Below are 12,835 nucleotides of genomic sequence, written 5' to 3' on the forward strand. Positions count from 1 at the left end.
TCAAAAACAAATAAACAATTAACTTAAAAAAACAAAAAAAAACCCAACAGACATTCATATTAAACACAAAAGTCGGACATTTTACCAAACGATCTTCACGTGTGCAACGCGTGCTTTTTATGCACAAAATGGACTCCTACACTCGCTATAGTCTTGCTTTCCTCATTTAAACTCATAAAACCTCTGCAATATACGCTGTAAACGGTGAAATATTATGCATTTAGCTGTAATATACTCTCTCTGCCAAGAGTTAATGCTTATACCTGCAAACGGGAAGAATATTACGAACATAAAAACTCATGTTTGCCACACAGCAAACTTTACATAGACTAAGGAAAACCTGCGAGAGCTCCCCCCTAGTATTAGCAGGCAAAACTAATCAATCACCAACTTCCCTTAACTTGACTAATAGAGCACAGATCCACAAGAAATTATGGAAATGAATCCTTAAATTGTTTCAGGACTTTGAATATAAACAATTTAAACCTTTTTTTTTTTTTTTTTTATCATTTTATGAGCCCTTTTTAAATTTACATTTTTAAAGCTTATCTTCAGTTAATTTCTATTAAGTATGGGTTTTTCTTCATGTATTCAATGTTGACAGTTCTTAATTAAAGCACACATGAAATCAAAATTTACCTTATTTATTTTGTTAGCTCAAATTGCTAGTTTTGTGGTGAACAATTCATCCGTGCAAGTCAATCCACACAAAAATATTGTTTGGCTTCGTAATATTTAATCAAAATCTGAAAATGCTTCTCCCCTCTGCAACGGTGCCCCTTCTCTAATGACATCAGTTTGACGGCTTGGGTTGAAAACGCTTAAACCACTCCCCTCCGACCGTTAGTCTGCTATGAGCAAGAGATGGAGAGGAGGAGCGCTAAAATAAAACCCTGCCCTCTATTCAATATTCTGTTTTACTTGGAAATACGTCACAACACTGGAAAAAAAAAGTTGGTTCACGGGGACTTTAACATTTTAATCTGTCACATGTTCTAGGCTGACAGAGGCAATGGCACCGTCTTGAAGCCCATGGTACTGTAGCACTTTGAAACAATAATGCCACCATGGGATAAGCATCTAGTGTTTTCCCAGCAGAGCAGCAGAAGTGGAAAAATAACACATTACAATTCATTACAGTATTTAACAATATTATTGATGAATAGATGAAATGCACTAAATTAATAACAATGATTTTTTACAACAGAACTGAATCAACACTGAACTGACTCAAGCTAAACAATGACATTATTTTCTTCTAGAGCTGCTGTACAGCTGAAACAAACTGCATAATTTTCCTGTTATCACTGTAAAGCTGCTTTGAAATAATGTGTATTGTAAAGAAGCGCTATATAAATAAAGGTGACTTGACTTCTCAGTACGTGAATTTTTTATTATAGTGTAACCCTAAGGCCGGGAGAACATGTTACATCTTCTCTACAATAATATTATTAAATTGTGGTACTTTTACTGGAGTTGAATAAAAATAAAGTATTCAATTTCTATTTTTTATTTTTTACCAAAAATACAAAGTACAAAAAAAAAGACTAAGGGCAGACAGAGCAACAGCAGGCTAGCATTTGACAGCCCGCTGAGCAATTTAAGTAAACAGAGAACTCGGCTTATTCAAGGACGCGCATTTGTTGCAAGGATGAAGCAAGATCATAATTTATGTGTCTAAAATGCATGCTCACAGTTCAGATGAATAATAAAGTGCCCTCTTAATATATTACATACAGTAATATGTGCATTAAGCTGAATGTACAAAGCAAACTGCTGAAATAACAACATTAACAACAACACTGAAATAAAAGCTTGTGGTTTATCTGTCAATCAGATGTGCATGAATGTTGCATTAGTTACTATCATCATTGGCTGATAGAAAGAAAAAAAAGCTATTTATTTAAGACCAGCAAGTCATGCATAGGTGTGATATAAAATGTTTGGTATAAATATAGTTAAGAATAATGCACTGAGATTAAATCACAAATAAAGACACCAGGGGCATCATTTATGAAGTGTGCGTACGCACAGATTTGATTTTAGAGTGTGCGTACACTTAAATCCACTCCAACGCTCATATTTATAAAAGCTGTCTTTGACATGAAAAAGTGCTTAGAGCCACGTCAGGGTCTGAGCAGACGTACGCACTTTTCCTTGTCAGATTACTGCAGGTTTTTGGAAATCCTAGCTATTTTTGCAGCTCGCCATTCTAAATTAAAGGATTTGGATGATGACTGGTGATCTTTGATATGTAAATGACATTTATTAGGTGTCATTTACAACGCGGAGAACTGAAACCATTCAGCTGCGTGCAAGTTCAAGATCATTTGCAATTTATAGATGTCACATCTGAAAGAGAGGCGTACACTCGTTTTCTGTGTGTACGTTCATTCTATGAATCACACGTACGCACATCTGAGAAATGATCGTAAGATCAACCGTTTCTATGCAGTATTTTATAAATGAGGCCCCATGAGCCAGAGAAAGAGAACAAACATTGCTGATTTTTACTATTCAGTGAAGAATCGTTAGTTTAGGATTAGTTGTGAAAAGTGAATGATGTTCTAGGGTAGTCTATCCATGGAAACTTTGTATGAATGCCATTAATTTAATATGTTAACTTGCACCTTGGTCCCATCCAAATGGTCAGTGTTTGTGGTGATTTTTTTTAAATCATATTTTTCCTATCCATTAGGGGTGTAACGGTACACAGAAGTGACATATCGGTACATACCTCGTTTTTGGGGTCACGGTTCAATATGAGTTTGGTACAACAAGAAAAAGCAACAAATTCCCAATGCTATTTCTTTTCATTTATTTTGAACAGATAGTAGTGCAAATTACAGTTCCACCTAGCAGCACTTGTGCACAGGTCATACCCAGATAACATGGTGACATTGATACAATGTTGAGTTTTGTTCCAAACCATAATTTTGGTTGAGATTGAAATTTCAGTGTTTTAAGTGTGTTGGATCAGCATTAAGATTTTGATGAAAGCCGACAGCACACATGGGTGGAGACCGTGACATTGAACTAACAGTGATTTGTAGTTGATGAACACAAGATCATGCAGGTATGTATCTATCTATACACTAGTGGGTGTTTCCCAATCAGTGGGGCATTTTCAATTTGTGATGGGCATTTCAACCGCTTTACCCGATTTGCACTAATCCACTGGGGGCTTGGTTTAGGGGTGGGCCTTCATGATTTTAGCAAGTCTGTTGAAAAATAGTTGAATAACATCAGGCTTGTTTGAGATGAACTACACTAGCCTGCCACCGGCTGGCGAGATATGCCAGTTGCAGGCGGGGGAGTACAGAGACGGCCATCAGGTCGGACACTTTGTGCTTTCCGTAGTGTGCTGAACCAACATCATTTATGGCAAATCACGCGATTTTTCCATTGATTGTAACCGAAAAAGTGGATGTGATTGAAATTCCCATGTTTTTGCATGAAAATCTTTATGGACAGCAAAGGTTATATTTAAAGGGTTAGGTCACACAAAAATGAAAATTCTGTCATTTATTACTCACCCTCATGTTGTCCCAAACCCGTAAGACCTTCATTCTTCTTCAGAGCACAAATTAAGATATTTTTGATAAAATCCGATGGCTCAGTGAGGCCTGCATTGACAGCAAGTTAATTAACACTTTCAAATGCCCATACAGCTACTAAAGACATATTTAAAACAGTTCATGTGACTACAGTGGTTCAACCTTAATGTTATGAAGCCATGAGAATACTTTTTGTGTGCCAAAAAAAAAAAAAAAAAATAGCGACTTTATTCAACAATATCTATTGACGGGCGATTTCAAAACACTGCTTCATGAAGCTTCGAAGCTTTATGAATCATTTGTTTCGAATCAGTTGTTCAGAGCTTGTATCAAACTGCCCAAGTCACGTGAACCATTGAAATTTCGAAACGTTTCGAAACACTTATGACGTAACAAAGCCTCGTTTACTAAAATCAGACTTTGGCAGTTTGATACCTTACTGGGCATTTGAAAGTGTTAATTATCTTGCTGTCAGTGCAGGCCTCACTGAGCCATCAGATTTGATCAAAAATATCTTAATTTGTGTTTTGAAGATGAATGAAGGTTTGGGTGAACTAACAGTTTAAATATTATTACGTTTTATTTAAGTGTTACTTTAAACAATTACACTTTATTTTTAGGTTATTAACGCATTGTCTGTGTATAATTCCTTAAGTTGTACAAGCTGTGTCATTATAGTTTTGTTACAGCATTTACTGTGGTCATTTTTGTGTTGATATTTTTGTTACATTTTTTGATTAGTGACTTTGTACATTAATTTTTGACCTAACACAATTATTCTTTTTTTAAAAATATTTAGAGATGTCCCAAAATATAAAATTTTGTGGAGGATGTTGTCCATGTCTACAGTCCCTCAGAATTTAAAAGTCACTTTAGGCTTTCAAAAGGACAAGTAGAGGTGTGTAAGTAACATAAATATTACAACTGGTTTTTTTTGTTTTTTTTTGTAACGATAAACACTTACCTCTTACTTTGCAGGATCTCATTACAACCCTTGGTCCGTTTTACATGAATGTGCAACAGACCAAATTGTGCAGTTGATGGGTCTCACATCCCAATTATGAGACCTCACTGTGATAATCCCTTGGCATACTTCAACAGAAAGCAGTTTTATTCAGTAATTCTGACAGGATTTTGCGATGGTCAGCGGCGGTTCTGCCATATCAGTGTGGGTAACCCTTGTAGTTGGCATGATGCTAGGGCATTTCGTCTCACGGAGGTTGCTCGTCTTCTTGAAGAGGATCCACTCTCCCTGGTCTGTGAGGGAATGCACATCATTGGAGATTCTGCCTACCCTTTGTTGCCCCAACTTATGAGACCATACAGAGATAATGGTCACTTGACCGCCAGACAGAAGCACTTCAACAGAAAGCTGAATGCTGCTCATGTAGTGACTGAGCATGCATTTGGCATACTGAAATCAAAGTTCAGGAGGCTCTGATACCTGCAGATGAGAAACATCCAAAACATTAGTTCAGCAGTCTCAACATATTGCATTCTGCATAACATTTGTTTAGAGCCACATGATCAACTTGATGTTCTGGATGAAGGTGTTGATGATGAATAACCCCCTGCAACTTTACAACTGTAATGCAAGTCATTACAGAGACATGATTTGCAACCAAATCTAGGAGCTATAGAGTGATGATGAACTAAAAAGAGGGACACTTTGTATATTGGCATATATGGGTTTGGTTTATGGGTTTGAGTGTACAGGAACAGGAGGTTTGTAATAAAAAGTATTGTAAACTGAAACAGCCACAGTACTGAACATGGGTTTCAATCCCTAACCCATACTAATAAAATTATGTTTCTGAAAAGAGATCTGAAATTTCTTTCACACGTTTTCTCCATCACTCAAAAGTCACTATGGGATTCAAATGAAATAGATTGACAGCAAAGTGTTTATCCTGAAGGAGTTGTGTGTCACTCAATGGAATTTTGTTGTGCATTATTACATAAAGGTCAATAGAACATTGTGGACAACTTAGTATAATAATGAAAAGAATTTAGCTTTCTTTACATTGTATGACACAAGATGTAAGGTAAATTAAACTCATATTCAGCACGTGTTTAGTCAAATCTTTTTATTGAACTTTATTTACTTTTTTTGTCCAATTTCTTATAGTTCTGTAACAATTGTATTAAGGCTGGTCAGCAGTTCATATGACCGTCTGTGTTTTTCTTTCAGTCTCTGCCATCTCTCTAGATCCGGCCGCACAAAGGACTCCAACGCAGCAGTCCTTCTCTCCTCGTAGGTGTCATAAAAGGAGGGCTGGCTCACTAGTCTTCTCCTCCTTGAGCACCATACTTTGGATGTCAGAGGGTCCAGGAATGTCATCCATGCCTGCAGCGACTGGCTGTTCTTGAGAGGGAAGCAGTGTTTTTGTGGCCATGTTTTGGGAAGACATTTCATCTAGGACCAGTGGAGTGGAGAAAATTGTGCCAGCTGGTGCACTTCCAATTCCAGAACTGCCAAATAGGTCATCCATTTGCTGTGAAAAAGATCATTGATATAGGGATAGGAAAAACAAATACATATTTAAATGTGCATTTGCTCTTAAGTCATTCCTTTACCAGGGTTTCATATTTTTTTAGTCTTCTGAAGCATGACAGTGGGATCTGAAACCCTAAGGCTATGTGAAATGCCCATATGTGAAATATTCTTAGCCAAATAATTGCTACCATTTGAAGTTATTTTGTGAACATTTTTGCAAACATTTAAGAAGACTAAAAATGTAATTGGATGCCTGTACATACAAGGTGCATCCCAATGTGAAGGCTGTGCACTTCGAAGGCCATGGAAGTGCACGAAGGACGCTGCAATCCTGACAGGATAACTACATTCCAAAAAGTTATGGAGCCATATTTGCTAATTTTTATTTTTATGTCTTATTTCATTACGGAGGAGACAGTGGGAATGTTTTACCCGCGGCAGCGCCGGGTGATGTTTCAGTAAAGTTCCAGTTCCAGTAAAGTTAAACTGGTTTGCCTTGTCCCAATTTAGAGGCTGTGTCTCTAATTGCCAGATTACACCTTTAAATGTAGGTATTGGGTTTGAACTTACTTCAATAATGTAATGATACATATGAAAAATATAAAACACACACATAGCGGTTCAAATGCTGACTAATTTCTTACCAAGGTGTGAGTTTATTATCTTGACCATGGTGAACATATTTAGACAGGTTTTCTCCCGCGGTCTCCTCTCGTGCGTCCTCCCCACTGCGTCGCTGGTCGAGGCAATAATCACTTTCGTTTCGCTTTCAGATATCTCTTTTATAGATGCCATCAATGCTTTTACCTTTCTAGATGTAATTACCAAAATCAAAACAGTCCATAAACTATAAATCCTCACGAAAACTTCAGTCAAGCCAGCTCGCGCGTCAACCTGAGAGATCGGCCTCCTTACCTTAAAGTGTCAAATTTCTCGGTTTCTGAATGGATGGTTTGGCTTGATTGACAAACGCTAACGTTCGGGCATGATTTATCTACCATCGACCTGTCCTAAAACGTCAGCACGCTTTGATCGAATGTTTGGACATCGCGTGTTTCTCCGTTCGAGAGCGCATTTCCTGTTCACATCAGCGACAAAACAGTTGATTATTTACGAACGAAAGCTCACAGAAACGTGAAAATGGTCTCATTTGAAAGAAAATATCCTAAGCTAGAAGATGATATAGTGAGACTGATTGAAGCAACCCTTATCAAAAGTGCGGGGGTCCTGACCCCCCTGTCCCCCGTGTCAGCGGCGCGCCTGGCAACCCTGATTTTTTGATGCAGTTAAGCATAAAATAAAACAGTGAATAAATAAAAGAAAATTGAGCACTGTTCAGCTGTGACAGCTGCCGCTGACGAGCTGCAGGACTATCTAAAGTCCGGCAGCTGTCACAGCTGAACAGTGCTCCGTATGACTGGTCCGAGTCCTTCGGATGCAGCCTTTGATATGGGAGGCAGCTGTAGTTAGCAACAATTTGTTAATATTCTGACAATAAATGTTGTTAGTTTCATTTTCAACAAATGTTAAAAAGAGGTGCTCTACCAATAGAAGAAGAGGTGCAACCAAAAAATCAAAATGCATATGAACTGAAAAATGGTGCAACTAGTGATGGGACGTTTGACACCGATGCTTCGAAGCTTTTATCAAAAAAACTAAACATCTCACAGTGAAGCACTGTCCCGGAGCTTGATTTGTATTGCCATAACCTCGTGATCTGTGATGTCCGAAGCTTCGTTTTCGCACAAAACCATGTGACTGCTTCGTATTGTTTCAAAAATAGCGTGAAGTCGCAAACCCCTTGCGCAGGTTTTGATAGTAATTCGCTTCTTTGATGAGAATAAATCATTATACAAATAAATATTAACGTGTAGTTTTGTGCATGTTCAATTCGTATTAATCCCAGTTCACAAGCACTTCAACTGACCATTCCACAATAATCTTCATTTATTTTGATCATTTATGCTAATACGACCCTTGCCTATGAACTCACAGGTTTAGGACTAAGGCAAAAGCTTACATGAATAAGGCTGCATCCATGTGTTGATCAAAGCAGATTCATAAAAACCTACAACACTACACAAGTTCATTTGTCCCTTTTTTTCCCATCAACTTTATTCTCAGACTCATTTATTCATATTGTGTAAGTTCAATGACGACAAATATTTATTCAGACTAAATACTTTTATTGCCTTATGGTTTTGGTAGCACGAACTGATTTGAAACGATCAAATAATGGCTGGGTCGTCTGGGAAGCAAAGGCAGCTTTTCCACCTTTTGACCACAAGATTTCATTAGTGTGCACGGTGTTGAAAAGCTTCGAGCAATTAACCATTTTTTAGCACAATTTGATGAAAGCCTCAAACGCTTCAGATAGCCTAGTTTTCTCATCACTAGGTGCAACACTCGCTCTTACAGCACTTTAGCTTTATTAATTAAAAACATGTCGTTTCGGCCGTTCAATGAATCAAACTTTAAAGAAAAAAAATAAAATCTCAATGAAACAAGCTTTAAATCAGTTTTTAGATAAAAAAATAAAATAATAAAATAAAATAAAGTAAAAAATAAGAAGTTCAATGACAAATGTTGAAGAGAAGGTAGAAGCTTAATGAAACAAGCTTTAAATCAGTTCTCAGGTTAAAAAAAAAAAAAAAGAAAAGAAAGAAATTCAATGACATAAACGTCCAAGACACAAGCTTTAAATGAGTATCCATATATATATACAACCCGAATTCCGGAAGTGTTGGGACGTTTTTTACATTTGAATAAAATGAAAACTAAAAGACTTTCAAATCACATGAGCCAATATTTTATTCACAATAGAACATAGATAACATAACAAATGTTTAAACTGAGAAATTTTCAGGTATAAAGGTTTTGAGCAACATATGCTCCCCTCCAAACAACGTCTATTTCAGGGAAGGCCTTGTGTATTTCATCAGGATGATGCAAAACCACATACTGCAGCTATTACAACAGCATGGCTTCGTCGTAGAAGAGTCCGGGTGCTGAATTGGCCTGCCTGCAGTCCAGATCTTTCACCTATAGAGAAAAATACGTCAAAGACAACCATGAACTCTTCAGCAGCTGGAAACCTATATCAGGCAAGAATGGGACCAAATTCACACACCAAAACTCCAGAAACTCATAACCTCGATGCCCAGATGTCTTCAAACTGTTTTGAAAAGAAGAGGAGATGCTACACCATGATAAACATGCCCCTGTCCCAACTATTTTGAGACCTGTAGCAGGCATCAAATTTGAAATTAGCTCATTTTGTGCATAAAATTGTAAAATTTCTCAGTTTAAACATTTGTTATGTTATCTATGTTCTATTGTGAATAAAATATTGGCTCATGTGATTTGAAAGTCTTTTAATTTTCATTTTATTCAAATTTAAAAAACGTCCCAACATTTCCGGAATTCGGGTTGTGTGTGTGTGTATATATATATATATATATATATATATATATATATATATATATAACAGAAATTCAACAACATAACCGTCAAAGATACAAGATAAAATTATTATAAATTAATCAATTTCTTGGGGGTAAATTGGCGTCGCGTCAGTTAAGCTTTTATCGTAAGTTGAATAGGAAAGGCGTAGGACGTAGCGTAAACTTTTTGAACTGCAAGAGTTTTACACTTTTTTTCATAATTTGAATACGGAAGGCGGTCTGGCAGAAGCTAGATATTTCATAAGTTGTTAAATATGGATTTTTTTTTTTTTTTTTTTTACACAAATGCATTGCTTCGCTTCAGAAGGCCTTTATTAACCCCCTGGAGCCGTCTGGAGTATGTTTGGATGGAAGCACGTTCTTCAGCTTCATACTCGTTGGTCCCGTTCACTGCCATTGTAAATGGCTCAAATGCTTCAGGATATTTATTAATATTTCTCTGACTATGTTCATCAGAAAGAAGAAAGTCATATACACCTAGGATGCCTTGAGGCTAAGTAAAGCTTGGGCTAATTTACATTGGAAAGTGAACTAATCCTTTAAGTATTCACATACAAATGTGAAGTACTGAGATTTTTTTTTTTTTTTTTTCCTCACAGAACAGCAACAGTACAAAAATATCTTACATTAAATATCTCATATTAGTCTTTTACAACATGATACATTGTTGTAGATTAAACTACCTAACAGTACATGAAGTAGGCTATTTTAAATGTAACAACCTTGAACATATTCAGAAGTAAAATGCAACATACACAATATTGCAGCAGTAATATTAATGCTTAACCATCCTGACAAATTATTTTTCAGAACAATACATACCTTTAATTTTACTCTCAATAACTTATGTATGCAAGATAATACTTTTACTTAACTAAGGTTTTAGATATGACTAGTTTTTTTTTCCCCCAGTGTGGTATTAGGAGTTACTAAATGTAGTTTATTAAAGTATCTCAATATTTCTTCTACAAATTTGTCATAGCTCTAAACAATTTCCCTTTTCCTTCTTTCTCTAAATCGGACCAGACCCCTATACTGCAGGATAAACCTAAACATCCCAGTGCTGAGCAGGGAGGCCCCGACAGTGCTGCTGGATCTGTTGAAAAGTGAACGGCAACACAGATCCTCATGGCCTCTTTTTTTTTTTTTTTTTTGCCTGCGGATGGCTCCTCCTCATCTTAGTTGCCCACTGCTGAACTTGGCTCTGGCATTTCCTCAGGGATGGAGGCAATTAGGACAGGGGGGTTGTTGGATGGCCTCTGTCCTAACACCTCATTCATGAGGACAAAGAACGGCCAAGTTTAAGCAGTGGGTTTCCCAGACAGTGCCCTGTCCTAGGACACTTGCAATCCTAAGGCAGAGCAAATAAACCACCTGTTAACAACAACAGCACAATGAATTTCAGCAAAGATGTGTATATTAACTTGCTTTCTTTGAAATTTTTTTTCTGTCCTTTTTTGGCCTGCGAGGGAGTAACCTTCAGGCCCATTTTTTTCCAGAATTGTCCTAAAACAAGAGAAAATGGAAACACTTAGGAAAAATATTAAGACGTGTGCAATATTAATGTAGCGGGTACAGGATCTCCGTATCAGCTGACAGTTAAGTGTTCCCAGCAATCTGTGGAATGGTGGAGTAAAGACAGGACAAAAATGTGTGTGTGATCAGCTCCGGTCTTGCTGGGTTACATATTTTTCCAAAACGTTCACATTAGAACAAACACAAATGTCAAAAATATACATTATGTCACATTAAATCGTTTTTTTTTTTTTTTTTTTTCGCAAATCTTCACTGTTTCAGTCTCTTTCTTGCAATTACACAGCGTTTTCATGAAGATCTGTCCATCAGCTAATCACTGTGTTACTCATTTGCATATTCAAAATGCTGTTCAGTGTCACATGACTTTCTGTGCTTTCTCACAATCCAAATCAATTAAAAAAAATATCACATGTATTCAAACATTGAGTTTCTGTAGGTTTTACCCATTTAAGACCTTTCACAAGCATTTGAAAGTGGATTAAACATTATCTAACTTAATATAAAGACATATTTAAACATTCACCATCAATCAACACTGTAGCAGGACATATATAGCATCCAATTGCGGGTGAACATCGCGATTACATTTAATGATTAATCATGCAAAACTTTTTCAAAAGGAATCAATTTCCAACGCTTAATATGCACTAACATGTATTCTTTCAACATCCATTCAGATTGACAGATAAAACAATTGACTAACCTGTGGAATGGTGGAATAAAGACAGGACAAAAATGTGCGTGTGATCAGCTCCGGTCTTGCTGGGTTATGACGATCAACGCAGCAGACCCATAACAACACACTGCACTCACATAGCGCCCTCTACTGGTCTGGCAGAACCACCATTCCCTCATTGTATTTCCACATACAGAGAATATATTAAATACATCAATTGTGACGAACCAACAATTGGGGCATCACACTCTCCCCACCACAGAAGGTGAAAATCTAACTTTTCTTATGTCTTTATACATAACTTTAATAAGCTGGAACCATAACTGTGATTGGCATTACTTGGTACGAATTACTGGCATGGCCTAACCATGTGTGTGGGTACCAAGGGTAGTGCCTGAATTGGGTTTACTGCTAATGTGTTTAGTGTAGGCAATGTTTGGAATGTGGGTTGTCCAAGGTATGGGTAAGTCATTCTTTGGGCAGGTTTTCTATCTCTGAGTGACCGTCTGATTGCTCTATAGGGTTCTTGTTGCCGTGATCCTCCCTCTTTCTCCTCAGTAGCCTGCTCCTCTTGTGGACCTTCACATTCTGGCTCCATGCCTTGTTCCAGCTCTGGATTTTCAGCAGGTAGGTAGGCATCAGCTGGCAGGTGAGGATCAGCAGGTATGTACTCTGGTTCTGTTGGTAATTGACCCAAAGTCCCTCGCGTGCAAGTCGTCGGTGAATCATCTCTCTCAGCGGCACAGGGCCCATTCAATCCTCCCTGAGTCAATACACTTTCTGATTCTTTTCTTTCAGATCTTAGGTATTTTGAATTGCTGGCCCTCCTCTGATAACAACCTTCATCTTCTTCAGAACTAGACTCTCCATCTTCTCCTGCCTCTTCTTTTTGTGTCACCTTTCTGTTCTGCTGTCCTCTTGCCTCAACACTTTCTTTTTTAGGCACTTCCTGTCTCTTTGGGTCCAGGCTCTCTGGTGTTGGTAAGTCATTCACAAGCAGAAGGAGGTTTCGGTGTAGTGTTCTGATCTTGCATTCATTGTTTTCAGGATGCACTTTGTATACAAAGTTGTCACCTAATTGCTCCTTCACAACGTAAATGATGGG

The sequence above is a fragment of the Ctenopharyngodon idella genome, chromosome 9, assembly GCF_019924925.1.
Source record: "Ctenopharyngodon idella isolate HZGC_01 chromosome 9, HZGC01, whole genome shotgun sequence".
Taxonomy (NCBI): domain Eukaryota; kingdom Metazoa; phylum Chordata; class Actinopteri; order Cypriniformes; family Xenocyprididae; genus Ctenopharyngodon; species Ctenopharyngodon idella.